The sequence below is a fragment of the Ixodes scapularis genome, unplaced genomic scaffold (genome assembly GCF_016920785.2).
Source record: "Ixodes scapularis isolate PalLabHiFi unplaced genomic scaffold, ASM1692078v2 PGA_scaffold2__306_contigs__length_199485367, whole genome shotgun sequence".
NCBI classification, from domain to species: Eukaryota; Metazoa; Arthropoda; class Arachnida; order Ixodida; family Ixodidae; genus Ixodes; species Ixodes scapularis.
Genome location: NW_024609857.1, coordinates 158,867,850 through 158,895,643, shown reverse-complemented (window position 1 = coordinate 158,895,643; position 27,794 = coordinate 158,867,850). Strand labels below are relative to the sequence as shown.

General features: G+C 46.0%; 1 protein-coding gene across 1 annotated transcript in view; it reads left to right on the top strand.

Annotated features, from left to right (window-relative positions):
• LOC8029617 (brefeldin A-inhibited guanine nucleotide-exchange protein 3) overlaps positions 1-27,794 on the top strand; it is a 174,526-nt gene that overhangs the window by 118,466 nt on the left and 28,266 nt on the right. The gene's annotated exons all lie outside the window — the stretch shown is intronic.

The window sequence follows — 27,794 nt, the reverse complement described above, 5'->3', positions numbered from 1 at the left end:
TGGACGAGGGTGAGGGGCTGATGTCGCGGTTAAAGAGGGTGAAGATCACTAGGACCAGCAGCGGTCTTCGCGACGCTGGTCTTTGCGGGGCCTCATGGACTGCTGACTTCTAGCAGGCCGTTCTCGGGCGCCTAGCGAGGGCTCTCCGCGTGCCCAGCTTGCAGACGAGCCGGCCGATTTTTCGGCGACACAGGGAGTCCAGCAACCGCGTGTTGGGGGCTCCAGGGGTTGACGACGGTGTTGGTCGGGCGGCGATCTTCCGGGAATGCGGGCATTGAAGTCTCCTAGCTTGCCGTCCAGCTTAAGCAGCGTGAGGACACCGTCGATCGAAGACATGGTCTGTGCCACTGGTCTGGCAAACCACATGGAAAGTGTAGTCAGGATAAATAAAACTAAGGGATCTATTTTAAACGGCTAAGGTGTTACTTAAATATGATTGCCATGGAAACCATATAGGGGAAGCGTATTCTAGCTTGAATCTCACTAATGTTTCGTTTTACGGGGGGTGTTCGCTATCTGGATTATGGAAGCGGAAATCTACCGAATTGCTCCTGGAAACCTGAAATCCAGATTACAGACAAGGGAAAAATTCTGGAAAACCTGAAATCGAGATAGAATCCAATAAGATTTCCAGTTCCATAATCCAGATAGCGAAAAGTTATATGGGGTTGTGGGGTAGTGTACGGTTAGCGTCAGCAGCCAGCGACAGAGGTAAGATTGATCCCCAGACATTAATATGACAAACAAGGCGTCACTGGGGTGGTACCAACGTGATATGGAGATGATTTTATAAGTGAACGGCATGAGAACGAGAGTGATTTACGTTTGTTAAGATTTAGAGCCATTTACCTTGTTTGGCACCACTGAGTTATTAATGAGAGATCGTCGTGTAAAGTTAGTTGATCATTGTGGGAATGAATGGGTTTGTAAGGGCCAGGTACCGTTCCCTGAGGGCTTATTGCGTTACCGTACAGGTCAGAGATTTCACGTTGTTACTGGAAGAGTACTGGGCGCGAATATTCAGGAATTCAGAGATCCATTTGATAATAGAATCGTGAATATTACATTTTTTCATTTTTTTTTTAATATAGAATATGTTGATGAGGGATTTTGTCAAATACCTTGGCAAAGTCAACGAAAATTGCGTCGGTTTGAACACTAGAATCGAAACCTGAATAAATGTCGGTGAGAAAGCATGTTAATTGGGTTTCGCACGAGAATGATTTACGAAATCCAGGCTGATGCTCACAACGGAAGTTTTGCTAGTCTAAAACAATTATAATGTTTAATTAAAATATATAAGGGTAGTTTAGACGGAACGCTGGTGAGGGAAATAGGGCGGTAGTTACTCATTAGCTGGCGGTCACCCGTCACGTGAACGAGGATTACGTTAGCAATTTTCCAATCACGTGAAATTTCGATAGCCTTGGGTGACTTTGAGTATACGTCGCAGAGGAAAGCGGAGGAGGTGGTTTTAGTGTTTATTAACACTTTCGAGTTAGTTTGGTCACAAGCTGAACTGGAGGACGTCTTCAGTCGGTCGATTGCCTTCAGGGCACCTGCGCGGTCAATTATGGTTGAATTCATATGATGATGAGAGGATTGGCATAAGTCAGGCATGTTTGAGAGGTTTTCTTTTTTAGAGTTGGCGGCATGCTTCTACTAAATGAAATAATATGGACTTTTTTTTTTTTTTTTTTTTTTTTCACGATCTTGTAAATTGCGTAGTTCTACGGGAACTACGCATAGTTCTACGGGAAGTGCGCGAGAGAGACACTCACTCACAATGCTTTCAAACGCTTGAGTTCCGAGTACGGAAGCTTGTTTTTATCGCCTGCCGTATTTTATATTCAGTGCTTACTTTGTGCCACGCGTACTGCAGATATACGTTGAATTCCGACGTACATTTTTTACTTTCCAATTTCAGATGCTTTCCCCTTTTTCCTTTAAAACAAATTATTTTTCCTTCGAGCGACGAGTGTGTGGAATTAACACTCATCAGATAATAGGTCCGTAGGGCTAGATTTGCTCCGTCGCCTGTAGGGCGGTTTCACGCAGCGTACTTCCGGTGCGAAATTTCGCGGCCGCCATGTTGATAGACTTTCGTTGTATGTCTTTCTGTGCCCGGAGGCATTATTTTCAAAATCGCTCGACATCTTACCCGTCGTCATCGACAGCGCCAGCTAGAGTAGGTGAGAACACATAGGAGCATCGGATAGTACTAGATCTTTATGCATACTGGTTTTTATATCTACTCGAGACGAGACAGCGATAGAGAAGCGCGACCCGTTGGCAGTAAGAATGACCCTAGCAGGTGCCGCCAAAACGCTCCCCCCCCCCCCCCCCCCCAAAGAAAGAAAAAAACAAACAACAACAAAAAGGCCTAGTAATCGTGCTTTTATGCGGCTCAAATACGTCTCCGGTCGCACCTGCCGTAAACGGAGCCACTCGCCATGATTCTGCACTTCACTAGCACCAAGCAAAACGCCAACAACGAATCGTCTGCATGCAAACAAATGGGGGAATTAGCAGGCGCTGTTCGTGAACATGGCGGGACGCGGTCTATTGGAAGTACGGTGCGTGAAACGCGTCACCCGACTGGTCTGTTTAGCGTCCTATATGCCTGTGTCTCTCGGCCAGGGGGCGCTGTAGCGTTCAAGAGATGCGTCGACTAAAGAGGCGCTTCCGCTAGCGTCCGCGGGACGCAACCATTTAATGCTGGCGTTCTAGCGTTCCCTTTCACGAGTGTAAATGAGCGCCTGTGAGCGTCCCTCAGCGTCTGCTCGTGGTTCACGCACACTAACAGAGCGTTTGAAAGGACGCAACGCTACGCGCAGCGGAAACGCGACCTAAAAATAGTCGATGTTGCTCGCCAGCGGCACTGTTCAAAACTCGAGAGCTACAGGTCTATACCGTTCATGCATAGAAAGGCTGCATTTTCTACGTCACTTACCGGAGTCCGGACCGGTGCGTACAGATGGAACACGAGTGCTTAGTCAATGTTCGGCCTGGGGCCCTTGTTTTCACTGGTCACACGTGAGTCTCGGTCCAACGCCGGTGCAGCACTCGTGCTCAATCTGTGCCCCAGTCCAGCCGAACATTGACGGAGTAGATCCATCTGCGCGTCGCTTTGGCCTCCGGGAAGTGACGTAGAAAAGGCAGCCTTTGGGCCTTGTTATCTATAAGGCCTTGATAGTCTCACGTTCTCCTCTCCTAGTTTCTTATCTCCTTCGATGCACAAGCAGTTTAGAGGAGCTGAACGCTAACTCGATTATTTTCCTTGCAGAGAAGCCGAAGCTAGCTTTATATCCGTTGAAAGCGTTGGGTCGCGTCTAAATGTTATAATTATTTACTTCCTTGAGTCTTTATCAGCGTGCCTTAGTGAAGCCCCTCGACATAATCTTGCGGATCTTTTAAATGCTTAAAATTAATAACAGATATGATCTCTTCAGCGTTGAAGTTTGGCCTAGTTGATATACAGACATAATAATTAAAAAAAAAAAAAAAAAGAACAGCGCGAAGACGAAAACAAAGTTAAATGTAACCGACAGGACGCAGCGCTGTGTCCTGTCGGCTTTTAGAGCGTAGTTACTGTAAGAGTGTACTAATGGATCACAATATGGAAACTATAGTCGGTGACAGGTTTTGGGTTCAGAGGAAGCTCCTCCAACCCCTTCTCATTTTAGCAGAGCGAACGCTGCAGAAGAGATGGCCTCCTCTCCAGTCTTCGCTCTGCGAAAGTGGAAAGGGTTGGGAGGAGTTTTTACTTTACTTTAAACCTGTTACCGACTATAGACATATCTGTCTTTTCTAGCCTAAAATATTTATGAAGTGTGTGCATCCCCGAACTATTTATACCACGATATGGGAAACCGTGGTTTCCTACGAAACATGCACCGGGTCAGGAGGTTTGGGAGATGCGCACAGTAGAAGAATCTTCGACTTTTGAAGACAAAATATTTTCTAATTTGCAGCGGTCTTGAGAACTACGAATCGTTTTTATTCTGCCATAGTTTGTGGTCTGTCAAGCAGCCGGATTTTTAGCATCGTAAATGTTGTACTAAAACTACTACGAGTGCCTATGCTAAGCCGTACCTTTCCCCTTTCTTTTTTGCTTTATTCTGTATGGTCTGGTTTGACTTTTTGGTGGATCGGAGCGAACTTGGCGTTGAGGTTAGCACTTCTCGTTGTGGCAGAGACGTAGCGTTTTGAGTCCTTGACACTCCCAGTTTGTTTATTGTAATCCTCTTTTTTTCCAAATATGTGTTGCCACTTAGACACGCGACTGGGTTCGAGGCCGTTCGACACCCAAAACATCAGCATCCTGTTTGCCCGTTGAGCCGCCGTGACCTTTGTGCCCCGTCGTGGGTTTTCTTGGCCCCCAAAGTTTATAAAAAGAAACCATTTTCCCTTTCTGCTGTTCCAGAAGGAAGGGTGAGAGGGTATCAAAAATCCATTTACTCTCGAACCGGTATTTCTGCAAAAGGTTTATTAACGTTGTAAGCGTTGTACTCCGTTCTAAGTCCGACCAGAGCCGACGCTACGACCTGACGAAGCCGACGAAGCAGCGCCAAGTGCACATTGTTGTCAGCTTGTATAAGGTTTGTGTGGTTCAGACCAAAGAAAAGTGCAACGCCACTAAGAAAAGTGCAACGCCACTGCAACGCCACTAAGATTGAGGGGAAGGAGAACTCGCGCGCTCCAGGATTACGGCAAGGATACTTCACCGCAACATGACTCTCATTAAGGGGAAGCTCGTCTCGCGAAATAACGTCGAGCTACGACAAGGAACGACTGATGGTTGATGAATTTGAAATAGAGACGGCATCCTGGATGTTGGTCCCGGCCTCAAATTAAGGTAACGAAAGAAGAAAAGTAAAGGAGGCACATTGACCTTGGTAGACGGAAAAGAAAGCGAGCTGATGAGGCGAAAACGTGGAGTAGGGAAGAAAGGTTAAAGGAGAAGGGGACCTTGGGTGAGTGGGGTGAATCCATCTTTCGGCACAAATGGCGGCTCTTGTCAAAGACTCGGGTCGAGGAGTATCTTGGTAGGAAACTCGCTGAAAGAAAATATGCCGGTAGGAGGGAGAGGGGATAAGCTTTTTATGGTACTAACTTGAGGCGAACGATAAGCCGCAATGGGCACAAGGGCGATGTCGCGGGAGTTGAATCTAGGTCATTGTAGCTAAATGGATCTAGCGTCTTTTCTAGAAGGAATTTTCGCGCTCGCACGCATCTTCCTAGCGAAGAGACTCAAACCGGGAATCCAGAAAACGATAAAATAGCTTCGGCGTCCACTATCACCTTCGCGTTTGCTGATCCCAAAGGACACGGAAAGGACCACTCTTCTCCTAGGATCCCACAGATTTCTTCCGATTGTGTATGCCCTTCTCTCTTTCACCGTTTGGGTGTATGTGTCCGTGCATCTGCGCTAGCGCGCGTACATTTGTGCGTGAATGAGAGTTTTGGGCACGAGTGCGCGTGTTCGTGAGTTTGTGCGGGTTCGTTTTTCTGTGTTGTTATGTGCGCGTGTGCGGGCTTACGTGTATCCGTGTGAACTTGTTGCTGTGTGTAACCGTGTGTGTGTTAAAAGTTATGTACGCGTGTGCGCACTTACGTGTGTCCGTGTGATCTTGTTGCTGTGTGTAACCGTAGCTACAATCTCAAAAGGATGTAGTCACGTTTTATTTTCTCGGCACTCGAGTGAACTTTTGGGACAACTTCTAATCTTCTATATTCAGTTCTGCATTCGCTGAATCGGGGATATTGAAACGAAACGAACCCCACGTATCTACTAGCGGTTTACGAAAGCTTTTCGTAGCTCCAAATATTTTTAATCGTCGCCAGCCGCTAGGTGTGGGTGCAAGAGGAGAAGGTGGCAACCCGAACTCCACCCGCGGAGAAGTTCCGCAACACCACCACCGTCCCCTTCTCCCCTGCCTGCGGTGTACGTCTCCGAACCCCTTGGCCTCGCTACTCGATGCAAATCCTCGGCGGGCCCATGAGTCTCAATTACCGCTTCGCCGATCCCTCGCGTTTCGCATTCGAGTTGATCCCCGCTCTCCTCTTTTTCGGGACCTTTCATTAAGAAACACACACACTCTCGCGCGCGCGCGTCAGCGACGGAATGTTTCGTCCCCGCGTCGCAGAGAGTTCCAGACCCTCTTCGCGCGTCCCGTGCCCTTCTCGAACCCGTGGACGCTTCTCTTCCATTGTCCATGAATCACGTCTGTCGAAGTTGGTGGGGAACACCCTCCTCGACTTTCTTTGCGTCCCTTTTTCCCCGCTTCCCGAATCGGGACAGCCTTCGCGCGCGAGCGAGGAGGGAAAGTGGAGATTTCGATTTTTCGCAATCTCTTTTGTTTTTTTGGAGGGCGCTGCGACGACGTTAGTTATTTGGACGTTAGTACGAAGCCCGCGGCGAGTTGTTCCGTTGGAACCCCCGGCGTGCGTTCCGCCCGCGTCTGTAGTAGAGTTGCATGCGCTCGCAATGTCGTGCTTGTGAAATCGCAGCGCGTGCGTGCGTGTGTTTTGACTGCGTCGCCTCCGTGTTCGAAGTTGCAGCGTTTCCCTTCACCGCGGAATGCGAAGGCGCGAAAAGAATGATGGGGGGAAAAGGGAGGGGGGGGGGGGGAAGGGAGGAGTCCCCTTTATTTCGTCCACTCTTCTCAGTTCCTTCCCTTTTAATGGCTTTCCTTTCTTCCTCCTCCCTCTCTGCTTTCTGTCCTCTCTTCCCCCGTTCCATTGTATCGAGTGGTTTAAAACGGTTTAATTACCGCACAGTTTTTTTTTTCGTCGTTCCGTTCGGCACTTTTATTTGTCACCTTTTTTTCCCTTCTTTTATTCTGGGTGTTGACTCGTGTACGTGTACGATATGATCTTCATTCGACGTGCGATTGAGACAAGGCTGCTTTACGCAGCTTCGTCTTTTTCTTGTACGTGGTCGTTTTTGTTCTTTTTTTGAATTTTACTTCTCGATGCGATGACGAATATTCTGCGCCAGTAGAAGTTCCAGAGCCGGAGCTGGGCCCTGTTAGACCCCGGGTTGATACTTATTGCTGGATCTACTTTAGAGTGCACTTCTTTCGTAAAACGAATAGCATTCATCCCTGGCGGCACAGAGAGATGTGGAGGTTGCCACCTTGGTTACGCACGAAATGCTTAAATCATATACAAAAATGATGATCTTTATATTGGAAGGGGCGGGACTACAGTGTTGTCAGTGTGACTGTTTGCTGTACGCGTTCTTTACGCTAAATTTAAACGTACACGTTTCTGTCGTAATATTTCAGATTTCAAAGAAAGCTAAAAAGGTTATTGGAAAAGAAAACGCGATAGAGGCGAATTTTATAATATTTATTCCCGTGAATTCAAATGCCACCTTCGACCAGTCGTTACGTCGACTCGTAACATGATCTTTGGGTTGCCAAGCGCGTGTCGCTCGTGTGGGCAGCGCTTGCAATTGCAAGCTTGCCAGGTATATATTCCTCCGCACTGACCCCATTCGTGGCGTCTCTTTTTGACCTTTTTGAAAGTAGCAAGAGTGCTCGTGCGTAGCTTTGATGGGCGCTGAAGACGCGCGTCTCAGCGATGTGGTGGCCACCTTGCGGGCTTCGATTCAGCCGCTTTAAGGCAACGTGGAGAATAAAAATCAAGACGATTTAAATCAAACCAGTTTTACTATGACGATTTAAATCGGACCTTTCCCGTAAAAGTATTTCCGAAGATAGTTCTTATTTACAGTTTCTCTTTCATTTGATGCTTTCTATGTGCGTTTGTTATGTACTTAAAATGAAGGGGTCATCAAGCTAGGAAGATTTATGTCAGGCTGCACACGAGTAAAATTCACTCTTCTGCACAAATAGGATAATTGAGCTTCCTTTCTACCATCCCCTTCCTTAGTGAGTTACATAACGTCCGATTGCAAACGAATGAAAACGTAAAAGAATATAAAGGTGATGTTTTATTGCGAGCAAAAGACGCGAAGAAAAGCAAATAAGGCTTTTTAATTAGCTATAAAATTCAAGCTGTGTTCCTTAATTACAAAAAGTTGTCAATTGTGCTGTACTTTATATTTACAGCAATTATTTTTTCCGTTATGCTATAGGTGATGATGAACGGATTGATCGATATAGATAGAGAGTCACTAAGTTTTAAATGCGGTGATTTAAATCAAATTAATGTGATTTATTTTATTAAAACATTTTCACCCCGCTTTGAAAGGTTATTGACGTGCGACTCAACCCGACGGACGCAAAAGAGTCGAGGGCGTACGCTGGACGATCTTTGTTTTAATTTCGTCCCTCGTTTGAGTCCTCACAAACGTCTGCCCGTCACCGGCAGCTATGTTATAACTACGATCAAAACGTGCGTCCAGTGTACGGCAGATTACAGCCACCATTACCGATCTTCCTGTGTCTGCTTCGCTGAGCTTCCGAACAGCTGGAATTTGCGATGGCGAGCTTGCACGAAGCCTGCGTTCGTGACAATACGATAGTGGTACTTTTTGGGAAGGCAATGAGCGCAGAGTGGCGATGTGAAGTGACCGTATAAAGAGTAATGGACATTTAGGCTGTTGCCTCCACGCAGTGGGATTGTATTTCTGCGGTGCTTCGCTGACCACTACGTCAATATGTGATAGTATGGCTTGTCTTCTACGAAGGCTTTCGTGTCTATTCCGGGTCGAACGTATTTCTCTCTCCTCCGGCGTCTCTTTGACACGTCAAGCACAGGCATACTCAGCATGTCGCCGCATCTGTTCAGCTGTATCCTCTCAAGTCAGTTCCTTTCTTTTGCGAGGTATGATGAAGACTACGGCACATCCAGCGAGCGTCTCGTCCCTCGACCTGCACATACGCGGGATAAGGAGAGGAGGAGGGCACGTTTGCTTCACTCTCCCGCGCATGCGCGTGGGTTTTGGTGTAACGACCGGGGTGGTAAAGATGGGAGCAGAACGCGGCATATCCTAGGCGCAGACATCGGCGGAGCATAGAAAAAGAACGGGAAAGAGAGCGACAGAAGAGCCTAAAGACCAGCGACCAATTCGCGCTTTCCTTTTTTCCCTCCCTTCTCCTTTTCCTCTTCTACCCTGTCCACCGTTGCCTGTTTCCTCCTCCCCCATGGCGAGAAGCACCTTCGGCCTTGCAGAATCTCGAGTCATGGTCGTTGGCCTAAAGAAGAAAGCAGACGAAAGGTTACGCTTGTCCGTTTTGTCGCGACGATTTGAGTCTGCTGGAGCGCTTGTCGACTTAATGTTTATACAGTGCGGGATTCCAGTGCTTTTCTGCAAAGCAAGCTAGAAAAGAAACTAGGTACAGACCGTATAGGTGGTGTTTTGATGCTTATTTGTGTATATTCGTTGCTAGCGATGGTGGCCCATTGGAACCACCGACTGGGACCCATAAGGTTATTATCACGTACGCTAGAGGTTTAACTGACGCTAGTGCAGCGGCTTAAAGGGGTAGTGTAGTGACCGCGTAGCCTCCACCGTGCATTGGAAGCGGCCTGCGCTTGGAAGACGGTGACGTCACGATGTAGGGGGTGCTCCGCTCCTGAACACCGCGACGTCCCCGGTTCCGCGCGCAACCGAGTAGTGCCAGGAGCGCGTTGCCGGGTGCTTTGGAACGCAATAACATCGCTACAAATTATTTAAAAAAATCTTGATAAATTTTATAGTTTAGCTTCAATCAACGGACGATGACGGGGCTTGTATTGGTTTCAAATAAATATCCTAGAACGACCGAAAAAAACGAAATCGAACGCGTGCTTGAGGGGGTCGTGAGAGCCGTTTTTTTCGCGCAGTGCAGTTTTTTATTTTTATTATTCTCGATCGACAGCAGTTGCTACACTGCAAAGTTTCAGATGCCTGGATGATAGCTGCTTTAGAGTAACTGAGCTGCTCCTTTTGCTATGTCCGTGCTTGCGGGATGGATATCGGATTATTTTATATTCGCGGACTGTGGAGACTGGGTTTGATTCAGATAGGCGCACACGACGGGAAGATAGTTTTTATAATTTGATCACCTACACGAGTGAAAATATCTCTTCTCTATTTTGTTCATCACTTGATGCACTAAGTGAGAGGTTGTTTGAAGGTTGGTGAGAGGATGTGTACAAATCATTGAATAATTTTTTTTTATTTTTTTTTTATTGGTGGTTGTTCGTTTTAGCTGTTTTTCAATAAATGTTCTGTTGAGAGTAAACGCTCGTTCTGTTCGCCTTTTCTTTTTCCCCCCTGTCTATTGTTAGCGCTTTTAATTTTATAAGTAACAAACCAACTCGCTCGCTTTGTCTTTTTAGGTATATGCAAAATTCTTTATTCCAGTATCTGCTGCTTTGCGTCGTTGTGCCTTTGGGCTTGCTCGTTCCATTTGTGGGTCACAATTTTCGTGCAAAAATTAGCAAAAAAAAAATACAGAATGGCTCTTGAGGTCCATGAAAAAGTTTATTTAAAAGAATGTAAACGTGGAACGTTTCTCACTGGCCTCATGCTCAACGGTAGATGACTATATTAAAATATGTGGCAAGCATGTTAATTTGTCTTCGCGATTTTCTAGCGTTGGTTTTGCATGAAAAAGGTTAGTTTATTTACGGCCAATGCACGATATTTTTTTCTGTTCGTCGATTTCATCTCCGTTATTGAGGGGTCAAATACCCGGCACTATAGGTAATGTATTATCTTTTTTTTTTTTTTTTTCGTCTTGAGCCTCTCAGATAGCGGATTGCCAGAAGAAAAGCAGTATTGATACGACAATAAATAACCTCAAAATAGATTTCAAACAGTCAATCAATCCGCGATCCTCAAACTGTAGTTTGTCCCCAGGTTATGTATATTAAGAAAATAATCAAAGTATGGCAGAAACCCACGTTGTGCGATTTCTTGTCGGAAATGTTTGCCAAAATTTTTTTATTGTCGAACCGCTATAATATATCAGCTACCAGGTAATTGTTTTCGGTTTGGATTCGGGTATCGGTTATGGACAAATCAAGATAAATGTTTTGTTCGGGTATAACGGCTGCTAAACAAAATTCGCTAGCTAATGCTTTTCGCTCGAGCTCTACGGAGCTTTGCTGAGTTTCAAGTACCTCTTTTCCTTATATAAATTATTGGTTGTATTATTTTTTCAGTCAAAACTACTAAGCACGTGTCTCTTACTTTATTGAACCACTTTATTTTACTTAAATTCTTTGCTAATTTTATCTTAGTTAAAGCTAGCAGTGTAGGTACCTCACACTAGTACAGGGGTGGAAGCGCTGCGCCAATTGCGCCACCCTGCGCCAATTCACTTCCCTGCGCCAGCCTGCTCCAAAACGCCAATTTCAACTTTTTTTTTTTTTAGTGTTTTCTCTAAATTTAGCGGAAAACGGTTGGCCACGGGCCACCATGTGGTGTGTACTTTTGCTTAGGTGTCACTGCGGGTGACTCGTACCAACTCGACTGGGGCTCCGAACCATGTCTAACCTCAGGGCGAGGCGCCGATTTTAGTTCATCGAGAGTGCGATGTCGTTTTTTACTACAAAGAGCTTGATATACGAACACATCGGTTTGGTTTCGGGCATAGTTGGTTGGCGCGGTTGGAGCGCGCATGCAGTTGCCCGTGGTCCCGATTTGCCGTGATCGTGGGAGTTGGTGCCTCGGCACCGGTGGGCTACCTTGGCCATTAACGTGAGGAGAAGTAAGTGGTCTTTACTAGCTTTACCTGTTCATTTCATTTCATTTATTGTTCCCTTAAAGCGCCCGTAAGGCTTTACATAAGGGGGGGCTTTGGCAGCAAACAAAAACAAACAAAGAAAGGAAAAAACAGGATTAAAGGTTGCTAAATATCGAGAAAAGTAGCAAGTGCAGCTCTGAATCCAGATGAGTCTTGAATTGTAACAATATGTTCTGGCAGAGAGTTCCATTCTGAAAGTGATAATTGCAGTGGAGAGAATTTAAAAAGGTTGGTCCTTGGTGTTACCAGATGAACTTTCTGAGAATGGTCTGTACGAGGAGAAATGTGATGAGCCGCTGGACAGTACAATTCTCTCTTTAAAGGGGCCAGATAATACAAAGCGTGCAATGAAACTAGTCTGGTCAGTTTCCTTCTTTCCGCGAGCAGTGGAAGGCCGAGTTCTTTTTTTAGCGTAGTAATGCTAGTGTGTGTATAGTTTTTAAGAATGAACCGAGTTGCCCTGCTTTGGATCGACTCTAATTTCTGAATTAGGTAAGCCTGGTGGGGGTTCCATGTTGTAGATGCATACTCGAGCTGCGGGCGAACAAGGGCAGTGTAAGCTACGAGTTTTGTCTCCCGGTTAGCCATATGTAGTGTTCGTCTCAAAAAACCGAGGCTTTGGTTTGCCTTTACAACGATCTGATTAATATGAGCTTCCCATGATAAGTTTGACGTGAAATGAACCCCGAGATATTTGTACGTGTGGACATGTTCAATGGGTGTATTAAAAAGAGAGTAGCTAAACACTGTGGCACTTCGCTTAGTGTTGAAGTTTAAGAATTTTGTTTTTAGGATGTTGATTTGCATTTGCCATTTTTTACACCATGTTTCTAGGGTAATCAGGTCATTTTGAAGTTGAATGCAATCACTAATGCAAGATATTTTCCTATACACCACACAATCATCAGCGTACAAACGGATGGTTGAAAGAATACTATCGGGTAAATCATTCACGTACAAAAGAAAGAGCAATGGACCCAGCACGGTCCCCTGCGGCACTCCCGATTTTACTTTCTGATGGGATGAAGATTTGTAATCATAACAAACACTTTGCGAACGATTAAAAAGAAAATTCGATATCCAGTCTATCACGAATGGCTCCACTTGGAAAGCACGTAATTTTAGAACTAGTCGATGATGCGGCACCTTATCGAATGCTTTTTGGAAGTCAATAAAAATTGCATGGTAGCCTACCATGCAATTGGTATTTGGTAGCCTACCATATTTGGACGCTTAGCCGTGAAGAATCGCGAGCACAGGCACATCCGTTCTCGAGCTCAATTTGTCTTATCAAAACGAAACCAAAACCATCATTGTGTGCGCGAATGTGCACGCTGTCGTGTGTTGTCTCCCGCCGTCAGACCACTAGCGAAAACAATACCCGCGATCTTAAGCGAGTTGGTTAATTGGCAGTGCTACACACTTTCTTGTTTCTTTCCTTTAGCGTGGAGGAGTGGGGGGTGACATCAGAAATGCCGTACAACATTCCCGCGCTGCCGATTCCTGTCAAGAACGTACCTTAACTTGCTATAGCCACCCTACTCGTATAAGTTTCGGGTATAGGTGTATCTGGTTTGGGGGGGGGGGGGGGGGGGGGGGGTTGGGTAGGGTAGAGAGAAGTTGGTGGGCTTTTTGTCACGTAAGAAGGCAGCCTGCCCCGCAGGGATCAGCGCCTGATCAGCTACATCTCATTTTCAGTCTCGTTCAAACTGTCTTCTCTTAAAGCACTTCTACTGGGTGCACAAGAACTCATAAGCAAGGGTGAGGCAGTTAAGGACAGGGACAAGGTGGGGAGTGGACACCTCCTGCTAAGAGATGTGAACTCTAAACTGCCCAAAGTACTCGAGCGCATAAAAGAAATTGACTCTGCTCTTCAAACTGTGAAAAAAAAGGTGAACTTCAGTTGTTTCAAAATTACACAGATTCAGCTTAGTCACAACCCCTTTTTTTTGAACATGGAGCCTGTGGGCTCTCAGTGTTTATGCTGCATATGTATTAGTGGCTGTGATATCTTTAAGACAATATATTTTTCCATCCAAAGTAATATAGATATAGCTTTGTATGTTAACTTGGGTGTAGGGATTACTGTATTTTATGAACAGGGATTAAGAACATTTGTATTTAATGAAAACAGGTCAGCAAGGACTGCTTTATTCTGAGACATGTTGTGGTACCTTAATTATTTTATGGAGACACGCAATGCACAGCATTTTATGGAGTACATAAGGTTGCGCTGCTCTTCTAGTCGATGCTTAAAGCTGCATATGTACGAGTGACTGTGGTAGTCTAAAGATATAAAATACACATTTTATTTTGCATCTGAATTTTTGTCAAATGTCAGTAGCCTTGTATTTTGTTACTAAACTTGATATAGGGCTTTTTAAGTAGTGATTGAACATGTGTATTCTTTATTAAACAAAAACTGTTGTCAGCGAAGGTAGTTTATCTGACACCTTGCAGTGGTTTAGTTTTCTGGATACATGTTTACAATTGGTCTATTAAGTAGACGGTTATGTACTGGCGTGGCTCAAGCTAGGCTTTTATTGTCGGGGCCTCCCATATAAAGTCTATCATGACTCTGCCTGCTGCCGGAATGGTTCTCAAAGCCTTTCCTTTGCATAAATTGCCAATATTCTATATTTCAATGCAATAGAAATAGAAAGGTGTGTATGTATGTTGCTTGAAAATTATTCTGGGATGTGCATGCATATATTTTTGCTACATTTTCACATTTAGAAACAACAAATCACTTTTAGACATTTGTTTGACCTCCGTGACCTGCTGCAAAACCTACTTCGACGGCTACAAAACTTATTTTTGCTGCTCCCGAGCTGCTCTAAAGCGAGCGTTTTACTGCTCCAAAACTGCTCCAAAGTGGGACTTTTGCTGCTCCCAGCCCTGATACAAAAGGCTCTAGACCGCTTCCACCCCTGCACTAGGTACTTTAATTTTATTATTTTAGTTCGTTTATTTTATCTGGTGACGTTAAGCATCTGTGCGTATCTTTAGTTTGTTTTATCATCTTGTCACAGTAATTAGCAATAATTATGCGTACCTGTTTAACATTTTATTACCGCAATAAGTAAAATTCGCATAATAAATAAGAGTTGCAATTTCTGAAATGTTACAATTTCCCTATCGCCTTTTTTTGTCGCAATATGGTTCAAGGGAAAACAAAGGCTGTGTGCGGAGCCAGTTGACAAAATAATTACATTAATACACTGTAATCACTGTTCAAATGTGTAATATCAAGGCCATATAAAAAACAACAACAGGCGTTGCATTAGTCGGCGCGTACAGTCGCCAGAAAGACTTCACAGAGGGTAATCGGTTCTGGAGGAGATTATAGAAGTGGTACACCTACATTTAGTACAAGAACCAATTGACGATGGAGACCTAACTAGCGCCTGTTGACACGCCCGGAGAATGAACATGCGAAACCATGCCGACGTACCAGAGTTGGTGCGCATTAAAACAGGACTACGAAGGCACGTGTGGTATAAGTATACTGGTCCGGTCATCCTGTTCCATCTCCTCAATGGGCTTCTTAAGTTATCCGTGTTTTGGGAGGGTCGTGTAGCACTCTGGACTGGTGGCCAAGCTGCCAGAAAGATATTGGACGCGGCCGGCCCTACTGCTACTCCTCGGTTAGCCTAGGCAGGTGCTTACGGCCTCTGGAGGTGCGCGTTTCAACGGTGGCTCTCACGAAGGTGAATGGGTGCTATCCGAGCGAGCGCTGACTTTATTAATGCGAAAGCATTAACTGTCCTATGGAGCGAACCAGCGTTATCAGCTTTTGAAACCGCGCGCCAAAAGGCACCTAAGTTCCCTTGTCCCAGTGGAGCGAAGCCTGCCGTCTGTAGCAGCGATTTGATGGATTGGCCCCCATTGGCTGGCGCGCGTCATAGTTTAGAGGAACGCCACCCCATGGCGCTGCGGGTCTCGCGCCGGCAGCGCGCCGGTAAAAGGAACACGGTGGCGCGCGCTCGGCCGCTTCTGCATCTCTCGACGGTAACGAACGTGGCGGCGCCTCAAGCATCTAAATTGTCGGCGGCCGCAACCTCGGCAGTAGCGAAACCTGCCCGTCCGCGCAAGTACGCTGCAGACGCTTTAAGGGCTCATTCACACTGGAAGCGGATCCGCGTTCGCAAAGCGGCTGCGAACGCGGTTGTATAAGGATTCAGTACAATTGCACGCGCATTTGATGACATCAAATGCGCGTGCATTTGTACTGGATCTTTATACAACCGCGTTCCCAACCGCTTCGCGACCGCGGATCCGCTTCCAGTGTGAATGGAGGGTAAGGGAGCTGAATAACGCGGCACAACGAGCGAGGAGGCAGGCAGCGAAATCCGCCATGCTTGCTTGTCCAGTCTCCGAATACTGGGCGGGCGGAACGAGCAGCGGCGCACCGCGTTATGAGCCAGAACAAAGCCTTTCGAAAGCGTGAGGCGCAAGCGGATCGCGATCCAAATCGTCTCAGGCGGCAAGAGAACGAGGCCCTTTGACAATGCGAGGCGGAAGCAGTACGTCACAGGCGGCATACTTTCGCATTCACAACTCATAAGAAGTGCTTAGGTGTCTTTTTTCATGCAGTGTTGAGATGTACTACTTTGTAAATGGGCGATCGAAACCGAAACCATGCCAGTTCTCTCCATGGCCAAAGAGGTACCATAATGCAACGCGCGCAGTGTTGCATGCGGGGATTTTCGGAAGTAGTCCGTTTGAAATCGGAAGTCCCATAGACACCAGCGCCAGTTGTACACATCTCGACACTGTTATCGCGAACACGACATCGGCGCATTTTCGCAGTTTACTTCTAAACAGTATTACCGAGCACGAATTTTTATCGCTTACACTATAGGACTAAATGAGCTCTTTCCGTAGCAATAATAACTTGGATGACATCCCTTGGTTTCAAAGGGAAAAACTGGGAAAACCGGCGATCGCTTGTTCGCGCCAACAGTGTCGCGCTCTGTACCTCTAGCATATATTATAATAACTCTACGCTGGGGCCACGCATGTCCGCGTCTCTATGCCCCGACGTTCCCAAGCGGCCCGAATGCACGGGACATTTTCCCTCTAGATTATTATATTAGCTCTATGGTGACGATCGGAAGTGTTCGGGGGAGGCGGCTTAAAATAAAATGCTACCGCATTTGAAACGATCCTGGCTCATTCGGATGATCAACGTTCGTTTGGAGCCCTATACGCTCTATACAGTGCCTGTAATTATTCTTGCTTCTAGTTGCAGTGTAACGAGATAAAAACAAAATGCGAAACTGTCTTGCTCCCGCGCCCCCGTCCATTTTGAACAGTGTCGTAAATTTGCGACGTTACGGCCACTGGTATTTAGCGGCAGTAGGGGGTTTTGGAGCAACCAAAAGTGGGTCTGGGTGAAAGACAAAAGAAAGCAACGGCGGCGCATAATAGCTCGAAAAGCGGGGGTTGGGACATTTTCCGGGGTGCGCGGTTTCGTGGATGAAGCAGTAGCAAGCGCAAAACTAATTGGGCGGGAAAGCGTACAAGCGTTTCCGTCTGCTTCGGCGTCGCTCGGGCGTCGTCTGCTTTCGCTGGCCGGCGTCGTCGGACGATCGCTCTCGAAATAACGGCTATCGTTTCGCGCCTCGCATTTTGCGTTTTGTCGCGCAATTAAACGAGGTTTGTTTCGGCTTTTACTTGTCGTAGCTCCCCTCCTCCGCCGGGCCTATAAACGACGGGTCCGGAGGCGAAGACTGCGGGCGTGGTTGGGGTTGGGGGACTCGAATATTTCATGAGCGATGAGACTGTCTCCTCGATTGCCGTGACGGCAGTCGCAGTTCGCCATCTGGAAACGTCTTCGATCTTTTATGGTTTTGTATGAACATCGTGAAAAGTTAGAAAGTGACTTTCTTGGGTCTACAACTTTTCGAGTCTGGATGAAAGTAGGATGTCTGTGAATTCGCCGACGGCGTCGCCTGGTAATTGAAGGGTATCCAGCTAACTACCAGTTTGAGTTGTATTCTTTTTTTTTTCTATTGAAAATGGTGGTCAGATATATTATTTCTAAGCTGCGCAACGGAATAGCGTCTTGTCACATTAAACAGTGTTCGGCATTGCTATTTTTTATATATATAAGTGATTTTTTTTGTGTATGATTATGTACCACTTTTTGAGTGTTTCTTAGGCTCGGGGATGTCAGGTCCTGCGATAACGTAGTTAAGAAGAAAGCGTTCCCATCGGAGGCTATATTAGAAGTTGGGAAGTTGTGGACTGGGAGGACTCGCTGGGGCACAGTAAGTAGTGTTCAACACCATCGAAGAGTAACTGCAAGCTGTACTGAGTACTGTTTGCTGTGTCCTGCTCGTGATTAGTCTTCAGCGTGTTGGAAAGTGATCTCAGACGTTTAAAAGTAATTCTCAAAATACGCTGCACACCATTGAATGGTGCACAACGCACCCTTAGAACCACACCACGCTGCTCGTGGTTGCTTTTTGGCTCTAGGTGTTTGAACGCCGTCGCTTATTGAGTCGCGACTATTTCATATCACATCATAAAGGAACGCGTGTTTTGCTACAGAGTCGTTCTTTGTTAGATTTGGTCCGAAGTAATGTTACGCGTTTAATTATGGCACGGAAGAGTTGCACGTTTCAATGGGTCGTTAAGGAAGTCGCTCGGAATAAAACCAAGGCGCCAGAGCGAATCGAAATGGCCCCCGGGAGGAACCTTTCGGGCCCGTTTCTGGTTTGCGCACGCTTGCGCGCGCCACCGGGCCCCACGCCACCTGGTGCCCGCTCTCCTACTCAGTTATTAAATTCCCGCGCCTTTTCGGACGCAGCGCAGGCGAGTTGGTCAGCGGCGCCGACGTTTGGTGACCGTTGACGCGGCTCTCTCTGCATATATCCGCGCGCTGTTTATTGCGAACGCCGAGAGTTAAGCCTTCATTTGTCACTCCGGGTCATTTGTCTCAGATGACCCGACGTCGTTGATTCGGTGCGTACTATACGTAGGGGGTAGGCAAGCGTGGGTGAGCGCGTGGGCGTCCATGTTTGGGTGTGCACGAGCGCGTGGCTGTGCGCGTTCGCGCATGCACGAACCGTTGTATGTGCGTGTATTCTAAATAGAGCGGAGGGGGCTGCGTGCCGAGACAACTCGGGAAATGGTTGGCACTGGTCAACGAGGAAAACTGAGGATTGGTATATACCACTTTAGTTATCGGTCTTGCTTCGTTATTTAGTTTTTAACGTGTAACTAATGCTTTTTTTTTTTTTTTACGTCGTCGTACTTCTACCGGTACACTCGCCGTATCACTGCGCTCGCCGTAGAAAACGTTTGACTCCAAAAAGGCAGTTTCACGAAACATTTTTTTTTCTAAATTCCGCGTTTTGTTATTTTCGATTTTCATTAGTTTGCATGCAGACGCTTAGTTATTGGCGGCGTTTTTGGTGTTGGTGAAACGCGCAAGCGTGACCAGTTGCTCCGTCGACTAGAGAATTCAGTAAGTAGGACCGGGAACCTGTTTGGGGATGCGAAAAGCAATCCTTACTCCGTTTTAAGGGGGGGGGGGGGGGGATGTACCTCTCCCTCGTGTAATGCCCGTAGGGGCCCTTAAGGATAATAAATGATGATGATGATGAAACTGAGGGAAGGGAGGAGCTCTGGTTGGAATGGTTAGTGGCCAGGGGCAAAACTAGCCGCGGCGTTTGGCGTTCCAACGGTGAGTAGAAGGCAGCTAGCTTCACATCCACCCACGAATCATTCGAACTGGAGCTCAGTGTTTTGACGTTTCCTCTTCCTCAGTTATTAGCAGTATACCTCAGGTCCAGGTCTCGATGCCGTCCACTCATTCCCCCATCCCTCTGAATTGGTCTATAAAAAAACGTTTTCTACCGCCACCTTTCCGGCATCTATTGTGGCCATTTTGACCACCAACGGGTCAACTTCTCGATCGCTGGCTCGTCTTAGGTTCAGAATGAAAGCTGGTATGAACCGTAATCGAGTACCAGCCGATGCTCTTTGATGTTCCCGAATATTAGGCGCAGTCGATCCCGACCAAGCATAATTCGAGAGGGAGCTGGGAGTTCAACGACATGGCGCCCCGTGAGTTTTTGAACCGGAAGTTCGTTACGGGAGACCGCCTTATTTACAGTTGAACGGTTCACAATGTCGTCTTGGTTTTGGGCCCTGTTGCTGACTGCGAGAGTGGTAGTCTAGGCTGACGTTGTACTCTCATATACTTTCGCCCTTACAGCTTATTTGTTCCGTGCTATTGCGCATTCGGTTATCTTGGAAAAGCACATTGTTCTGGTAACCCGCCCCCCCCCCCCCCCCCCCTACTTTTTTTTTCTACTGGGTCCAGTTTGTGGGGCGTGGGAAGTCGGCGCGGCAGCCTGCCGAGGACGGGGCTATCGGCGTGAGGTGCGTGGGCGGCGGAGAAAAGCTCACCGGAGAAAAGCTCACAGGAGATAAGCTCACAGGAGATAAGCTCATCGGAGAAAAGCTCACCGCAAAACCGGCAGATGCGGAGAAAAGCTCACCGATTTTTTTTTTTCTGTAACTTAGCGGATTCTGCGTTAAGAGGCAATTTAACACAATTCGCATTCGCCACTTCATTTTGAAAAAAGATATGTCCTCTTTCTTGTAATATTCTTGAAGGTCATTGGGCGTATTTACTAATTCCTCAGAAATTAGTAATCACCCATTCTGTATAATAATGAAGCCCCAAAAATGTTATCAAAACATCGTACACCGGTAAAAAAGACAACAATTTATTGACAACTGAGGGTGCGCCGGCGGTAGCTCTGTCAAATAAAGAGGTTTGTTCTTTGTGAGCTAATAGGAATAGCGGTGTGTGAACCGTTTCAGCTGCAAATATTCTGTAGTGCCTAATAGTTAAGTAGGTATTTGTTGGCATGCAATCAGTGTCGGCTACGCTGTTTTCTTTCTGTTAATTTCACTAAGAAAACTTTAGTTGCGACAACAGCTTCGTCCTGTCGTGTTTGTTGTCTTCACTCCTTCGTTGTCTTTTGAGCGGTTTTCATCATGTATAACGCTTACCAACTCGCCCTATTCGCTACCTTAGAGAAGACTACTTCTTACATAGGTCACGAGTAACAACGGTGCCAGTGTGTAGCTCTGAAAGTCATGAGTGGCTCACCTTAGAAGGGCACTATCACACAAAGGCAACGTGCGGAAACACCAGCACGAACGGCTAGAAAACGTGCATGTCCGTGGAAGAAAGAAGCCTCAATATCCTACTGACTGTTTTATCCTGTTTTCCAAGGTTAATAAAAGCTTCAAAGAGAATTTCAGGCACCGCGTTGTTGCGCATGCACTTTCAGATTTTCGGTGTTTACAGTTTTGATTTTTAGGTTTTAGGCAGACATAAGTTTTCGAACTTTTTCATGTTATTCAAGTTCATAAAATTTTCAATTGCGCTTTAGTTGCCTAGAGAGTAAGCCGCAGGAAAAACTGGCCCGCCATTATTAATTTGGGAGCAATATACTTAATAAGGTTGGCAAATAATACAAAAAGGACATTTTCTTTTTGACAAAGCTGACGAACTTTAATGATAATAAATTGATATATGTTACGCATGGGGATCCAACAGCCTCTATATAACAAAAAGAAAAAAGAAATCGGTGAGCTTTGCTCCGCATCCGCCGGTTTTGCGGTGAGTTTTTCTCCGGTGAGCTTTTCTCCGGTGAGCTTTTCTCCGGGATTCGTGGTGCGTGTGTGCAATGCACCAAAAAAGCCCAGAAATACTGTTCTTTTCATTTATCTGGACATTCCATGCGTTGGATTGCTTTAACATCCACGTGCCAAGATGGCCGCTGCGGTGGGACGTTACGGCGACAATTTGTAGTTTTCCCCCACGCAACAAAAGCCGTGGTATTTTATTCGTACAAACCTTTAAAATGAAAGAGAAGGCACTGTTCACTCAGAGTTTGTAATTATTGTCAACCGTAGCATTTGCTCTCGTGCCACCGTATAATCTTGGCCGCTAATTGGTCGTTTGTTTTTAGCCTGTACGTGCAGGCAGATTTCAGAACACGCCATTGTTTTTTTGTTTTGTTTTTATTTTTAAAGGAGATTTATTTTTTGCCCCGTCTGGAAGCGCGTTTCCCGCTTCGCCGCAAATTGGATTAGAGATGAACTGAGACAATGGTAGGGGCTTATGCGATTACACGGCCTCAAAAGATGTAAGACCCCCCGGCACCAGGGCTGATCTCGGTTTCGGTGATATGTGTGGCTTGTGCAGTTCACGAACGCTGTAGAAAGCTAGCCTCTTTAGATGGAGTCGTAACCTCGTCTTTGTATCGTCTTTGTTATATTGTCTTTGTTATTTTTTTTTTTTTGCCGTAGATGAAGTCGTTTTGGTGTTACAATTTCAAGACCGGAAAGCGGATGAGATGTAGCCCAATTTGTGACGACGCGTAATATTGTGTTTCCTCTTACAACCGCAAATACACAACCGCAAAGATCTAAAAAAAAAAAAAGATCATGGGGATACATAAGGCGATTGGTGTTTGTGCTTCGGTGTACGTGCGGATTTCGCGTCCCTTGCGCTGGATTTACGGCGGATTGGGAATCGTTGGAGATTAGAGTTTTGTGATTTGGAGCTTGGTTGACCTGGCGGTTAGGGCTTCGCGCTCTTACTTTGTGTGGCCACCGTCTTGTGTGCCTGTGGAGAGCTTTGGGCACTCCACACTTTAAGGGGAAAAAAAGGAGGTAAAAGGTAGCAAGGGCGCGTTTTCCTCCCTTCTGCTGACGCGTCCCCAAGCGGACACGAGAAGAGGAAAGGAACGACACGTTTTTCTCATTCTCTAGGCAGATGGGAGGAAGAGACTGTACATCTTCTACTGAAATCTGTCGAGCCGAAAGTTTCTTGAGTCTTTGAAGGTGATATGGTGCCTGTTGGGTAATGCCCAATTGCGTTCTTATTATAACGCGATAGCTGTCTTAAAGCTACCGTGAACAAGCAGACGACGACTACACTGCGCACGCGCTTCCGAGGGAAAGGGTCACCTTCTTTTGTTTTGAATTTTGGTTTGAGTGAGTTTCTATGATATGTATTTAGAATATATAGTTACGAGGATTTCCTAATTTATAGTTCCAGAAATATGTATGAGTGTGGGAGTGTGTGCTTGTTTACAAAAGCTTCTAGGTTGTTACACCGCTTCGGGGACTTTCCGGGTCCCCGTCTCACAGGCCATTGCACGCTTTGACGGACCCGGTAACACTCAAAGTGTGGAACCGAAATTTTTATAGGTTCAGTTCGGGCTCGGGTTCACAGCTTTCGGTTCAGTTCCGGTTCATTTTCGGGGAGCAAGAATAACGATTCGAACCGGTTCGAACCAGTTTTAAACCAACGAGGGAGAGCGATAAACTGGTAGCTGAAAGTGACCCCCATTTGGCCGCCGCCATGTTGCACATTTTTGACCACTAGACATTATAGTTTTATGTCTAGATTTTAACTAAGTAACAAATAATTGCTTATTGATCTTTAATAACAGTACCGACGAGATAAGTTATGTTCCGTTTGTTTTAAGTCCAAAATGTGCTTTTGGGACAAAAACTCGGGCAACTACGCAATGCTTCCGCTAGTTGCCGTCAGCCGACGTGCTGTATTTTCGGTTTTTTATCGGAGCTATACACTAATCTCTGGGGCTAACAGTATTGAAAAAATAGTTTAACATGATTTTTACAGCGATCGCAATACAAATCTCGGCTCAGTTTTGCGTATAGGCCTCAGGATTTGGTGCGATCACGTGTCTAGTGGTCAAAATTGTGCAACGTGGCGGCGGCCATGTGGGGGTCACTTTTGCGCAGTGAACGGGATACCAGTTTATCGCTCTAAGCCCCTCTACCTCGTTGTTTGAACCGCTAAATTGAGAATATATTTTCCGCGTTGTTTTAGCAATAGACACTATTTCTGTCGTGAAACGAGTGAATATATCGTTGTTGTTTTTTTTTCGTTCGTACAGTCCACTTTTATTTTCATGTTCCAAATATAAGAAATTGTGTTATTTAATTCTGGCGCAAGAGTAAAACAAAATCTTGATCAACATACTGAACGCCGTGTTTATACGACTCAACATCATTTGTTTACCTCAGTCGCTTATAGTTTACCTGAATCGAAAGGTTGTTATGAAGTCTGGTAGGTCGACTAAAATACCCGTGATTGGTACAATTTTACATCGGTATATTAAAAGCTGAATTGTAGTTGTGCTTTTAAACTAAGGAATTGATTGCAGTGCATAAAATTACAAAATGTGTACATTGTCGCCATATATATCATGAAATACAGCTTGCAATTTACGTTTATTTTCAATATACAGGGTGCGTCCGTAAGGACCAACACATTTGTCACGCCTTGCAATATTCGAATTTTAAATGTACATACCTGAACTTCGGCACGCGAACAAAGTCTCGCAAGAAGTTTTATGTAACTTTTTATTTTAGAGCTCAACTCTGAGGTACTGATGTATTAAATAATAAAGCAAAATCGAAGGCCGTGTTTTTTTTCAATGTCCTATACCAGCCTGTTTGTCGTCTGCACGCTGGTTTCTGAGCTCGCTCTCGGGTGGCTTGATGAACGCAAAATCGGTAAAAACCAATGGCAGAGGCTGGCGATATGAGCGAGGTAATCGCGATAATTACAACTTTTTAACGAAATATATCAACGATGACCGCCTGGAAACAAGCTTGCAAACCAGTGTGAAGACCACGAATATCCGGTGTAGGGCATAGAAAATGTACGACCGGGGTTGTTGCTGTATATTTATCAAATATACATCACAACGGCGGCCATCAAAGATGGTAAAATATTAAATTTAAAATTTAATATTTTACCATCTCTGATTTGAGCTCAGAAGAAAAACACAATGCCATGAAACTTTTTGCGAAACTACTTTCCCGTACCCAGTTTCATGTATGCACGTTTTGAATTCTAATTTCACAAGGCGTGCCAAATGTGTAAGTCCGGACGACGCAACTGAGCTAAAAGCATAAATATTTTCAAAATGTCACGAAAGTGTTAGGACACGCCCTTTCCGTCTATCTTTTATAGAAACCGCGGGCAGCAATCACAACGCTTTTTGTTTTACTGCGGAGCTGTTAAAGAGTAACTGCAAAGAAAAAAAAGTTTTTTTTTTTTTTTAACAGCCTAATTGGGACAAGCATGTCATAAAACAAATGTTCCGCGAAAAAAATGATTTTTTTATCAATATTTACGCCACAGGACGTAATTTAGTAGAGTCAGAACCTCCCCACATTTGAAACTCCCGCTCTTTCGACCCCCGCGGAAGAGGACTACGCCCCGCCCCTCACTCTCCTTGCGTTGCGGAGTTGAACGACGCAGCGTCTCGACTTCCGGCATGATCTGGCAACTACGCCAGGCCTCGGTATTGTTTTGGTTTGACGCGGTTTGCGAGCACATGTAGCGAAGACGTGACCGGAGACGTGCCCCTGTGATGTTCCCGGAAGACGGAAAGTATCGTTCGTAATCGTCGTGCGTGCTTTGAAAGCGAAGGGAGTCACAGTATCCACGAGTGCGCAACCACAAACCAAGGTTCATGACAGCGCTGCGTTGGTTTCGGCGATCTCGTTCTGTTTGGTGCAACACGGCGATGCGACAGAGCTGAAACGTTCGTGGTGTGTGTAATGCGGTGCTATGTGTGTTATGCGGGGTTGACGTACAACGGGTACAGTCCCGTCGTCGTCAGCTGATCCAGTAAAACTGGCCCGGGAGGACGCAGCGAGCGTTTTTAAAAGTAAATCTTCCTTCGTTCTGTTTCAAAATGTGGAAGATTCCGGACGCATACCGTGAGTAAAAAGCTGCGGGCGTTTTCAAATAAATTACGTCCTTTTAATTGAACAATGGACTCCGAATTGTTCTCCTAAATCTGCCGTTTTTATGCTTCGTGTTGTTGGACTGCGTTTGCACAGCGACGTGTTGCGCTCGTCGTGCGGTGTGAATAAATTTGGGCGAGATTTCGTACCTGTCTACAGATGCATGAACTGAGACCACTTTTTACGTAGTGAACATGGTGCTTTTTTTTATTTTGTGTGTCTAGTTGTGGACTTTAGGTGCGCCCGGTGCGAATCTCGATGGCCTCCGGAGCGATATGACGAGAACGTAACTGGACACGTTTGTCGCTACGCGAACGCCCGATTGCCTCCAGCCAAATAGCATTCCTTTCGGGGCGACATGGCTGCTGGAAGGCTCACTGTCGGGATCACGCATCTGACATCTCTGAAAAGTCAGCATTTGCACGCGCAAACAAGCAAAACAAACACACAAAAAAAAGCACGCTAAGCAAGCAAAGAGGAAAAAACCGCGCTATGAAAGCCAAAACCCCGCGTCGCTTCCTATCACTAACACCTGCGACAGCTGCTAAACACACACTACTTCACTTCAAGAAGTCTCACTCAAGCACCTGGATCAGCACGAAACACTGATCACTTCGCCGAAACGATTAGTTGAGGTAGGTGAGACAGGCGGGAGCAGAGACTTCGGCGGCCATGAAAGAATGGCGAAGCTTTTGTTTGTTATGGTATGAATCCAAACGGAAGTGCCCGTCTTGTAAACCTTTTGTAAAGAATAATAACCCTCATCACATGGGTTATTTTTTAAACGAAAAAATATGCCGCTCAAAAGGAAATTGTAACAAATAACAAAGGTTTAACAACCAAGATCAAAGCTGTCAATCAAACTCTTAGCCAATGAGAGCCGATTGGGATTAACGTCACGGAATCCCAACTTCGTGGCGCGCGATTTAAAACGGGCGAAATAACCGCAAACTAAAATCAGTCTCACGCAATAAATATTGCTGTAAAAATTTTTTTTTTTTTCTCGCGGAAAAATTGTTTTTTGACATGCTTGTCCCAATTAGGCTTTTTTAAAAAAAATATTTTTTTTCTTTGCAGTTACCCTTTTAGGGCTAGGTTCCCGAGGATCGTGTACGGTACCAAACAAATGTTGACACAAAACTGTGGACAGCTACCGCCATCTATGAGCCACGGCGGTAGCCAGACAACCGGCTTGCCGGCCTCGGTCATAGATGGCGGCAACCTTCCCAGCCTTTCCACTCTGGTTTTCACCAGAGTGGAAAGGCTGAACTTCTCTAGGCGTCGTCCTAGATGTCGTCCTCGAGGTCGTACTAGAAGTCGTCCTTGAGGTCGCCCTAGACGTTGTCCTCGAGGTCGTCCTAGAAGTCCTAGAGGTTGTCCTGAAGGTCGTCAAGACGTCGTCCCTGAGGTCGTCCTAGGCGTCCTTGACATCGTCCTAGACGTCGTCCCTGGGTCGTCTTCGAGGTCGTCCTAGAAGTCGTCCTTGAGGTCGTCCTTGAGAGAGAGAGGGGGAGAGGGAGAGAGAGAGAGAGAGAAGGTTCCAGCAAAATGGAAGATTTCGGGGGGGGGGGGGGGGAGAGTTGGCGGGCCCCCCTCCCCCCCTGGCTGCGTGCCTGGTCTGAGGCCACCGGCATCTTTCTTTTCAGGTATCCCTCCCGTACACACTTGTATATGTGTGTACGGGAGGGTATATGTAACGTGGGATTAATCAGTCACATTTAGTGCTTTCAATGCATCTATTCTCGGGGACAGCACTCTGAGGCAGTTCAGCAACAAATAAAACACGTTTCCGTGCCTCAGTGATGTGTAGCATAGAATGGGTCGTGCAACGACCCATTTTATTTGTTATTATTGACTTGTTATTATTATTTGTTATTATTGTTTTGCTATTTTTGGTAAATACCGCTACGAACTAATCCCGACGTCGATTACTTCCACAAACATACGTTAGTTTTCTTCGCGGAAGGGCAGACTTCTAAAGAATAAAGGAAGGAAACAGCTTTCCCCTCCTCAACTCGCAATTCGAATAAGCGGACACGTGAACTGACACTAATTATACACTGTTAGTGTTCATCATTGTCATGCGCTGGGTTGGCAGAGAATAGAGCATGGGTTGAGCTTCAGACATTGGTAAAGCTCGGCTCTCCTTATCTTTAATTGAACACGAGCCATTATGCGAATGTTTGGCGATGCTGATCGTCATGAACCCGGGCACCTGACTTGGGCTCATGGCAGTGGAGTTCGTCAAGG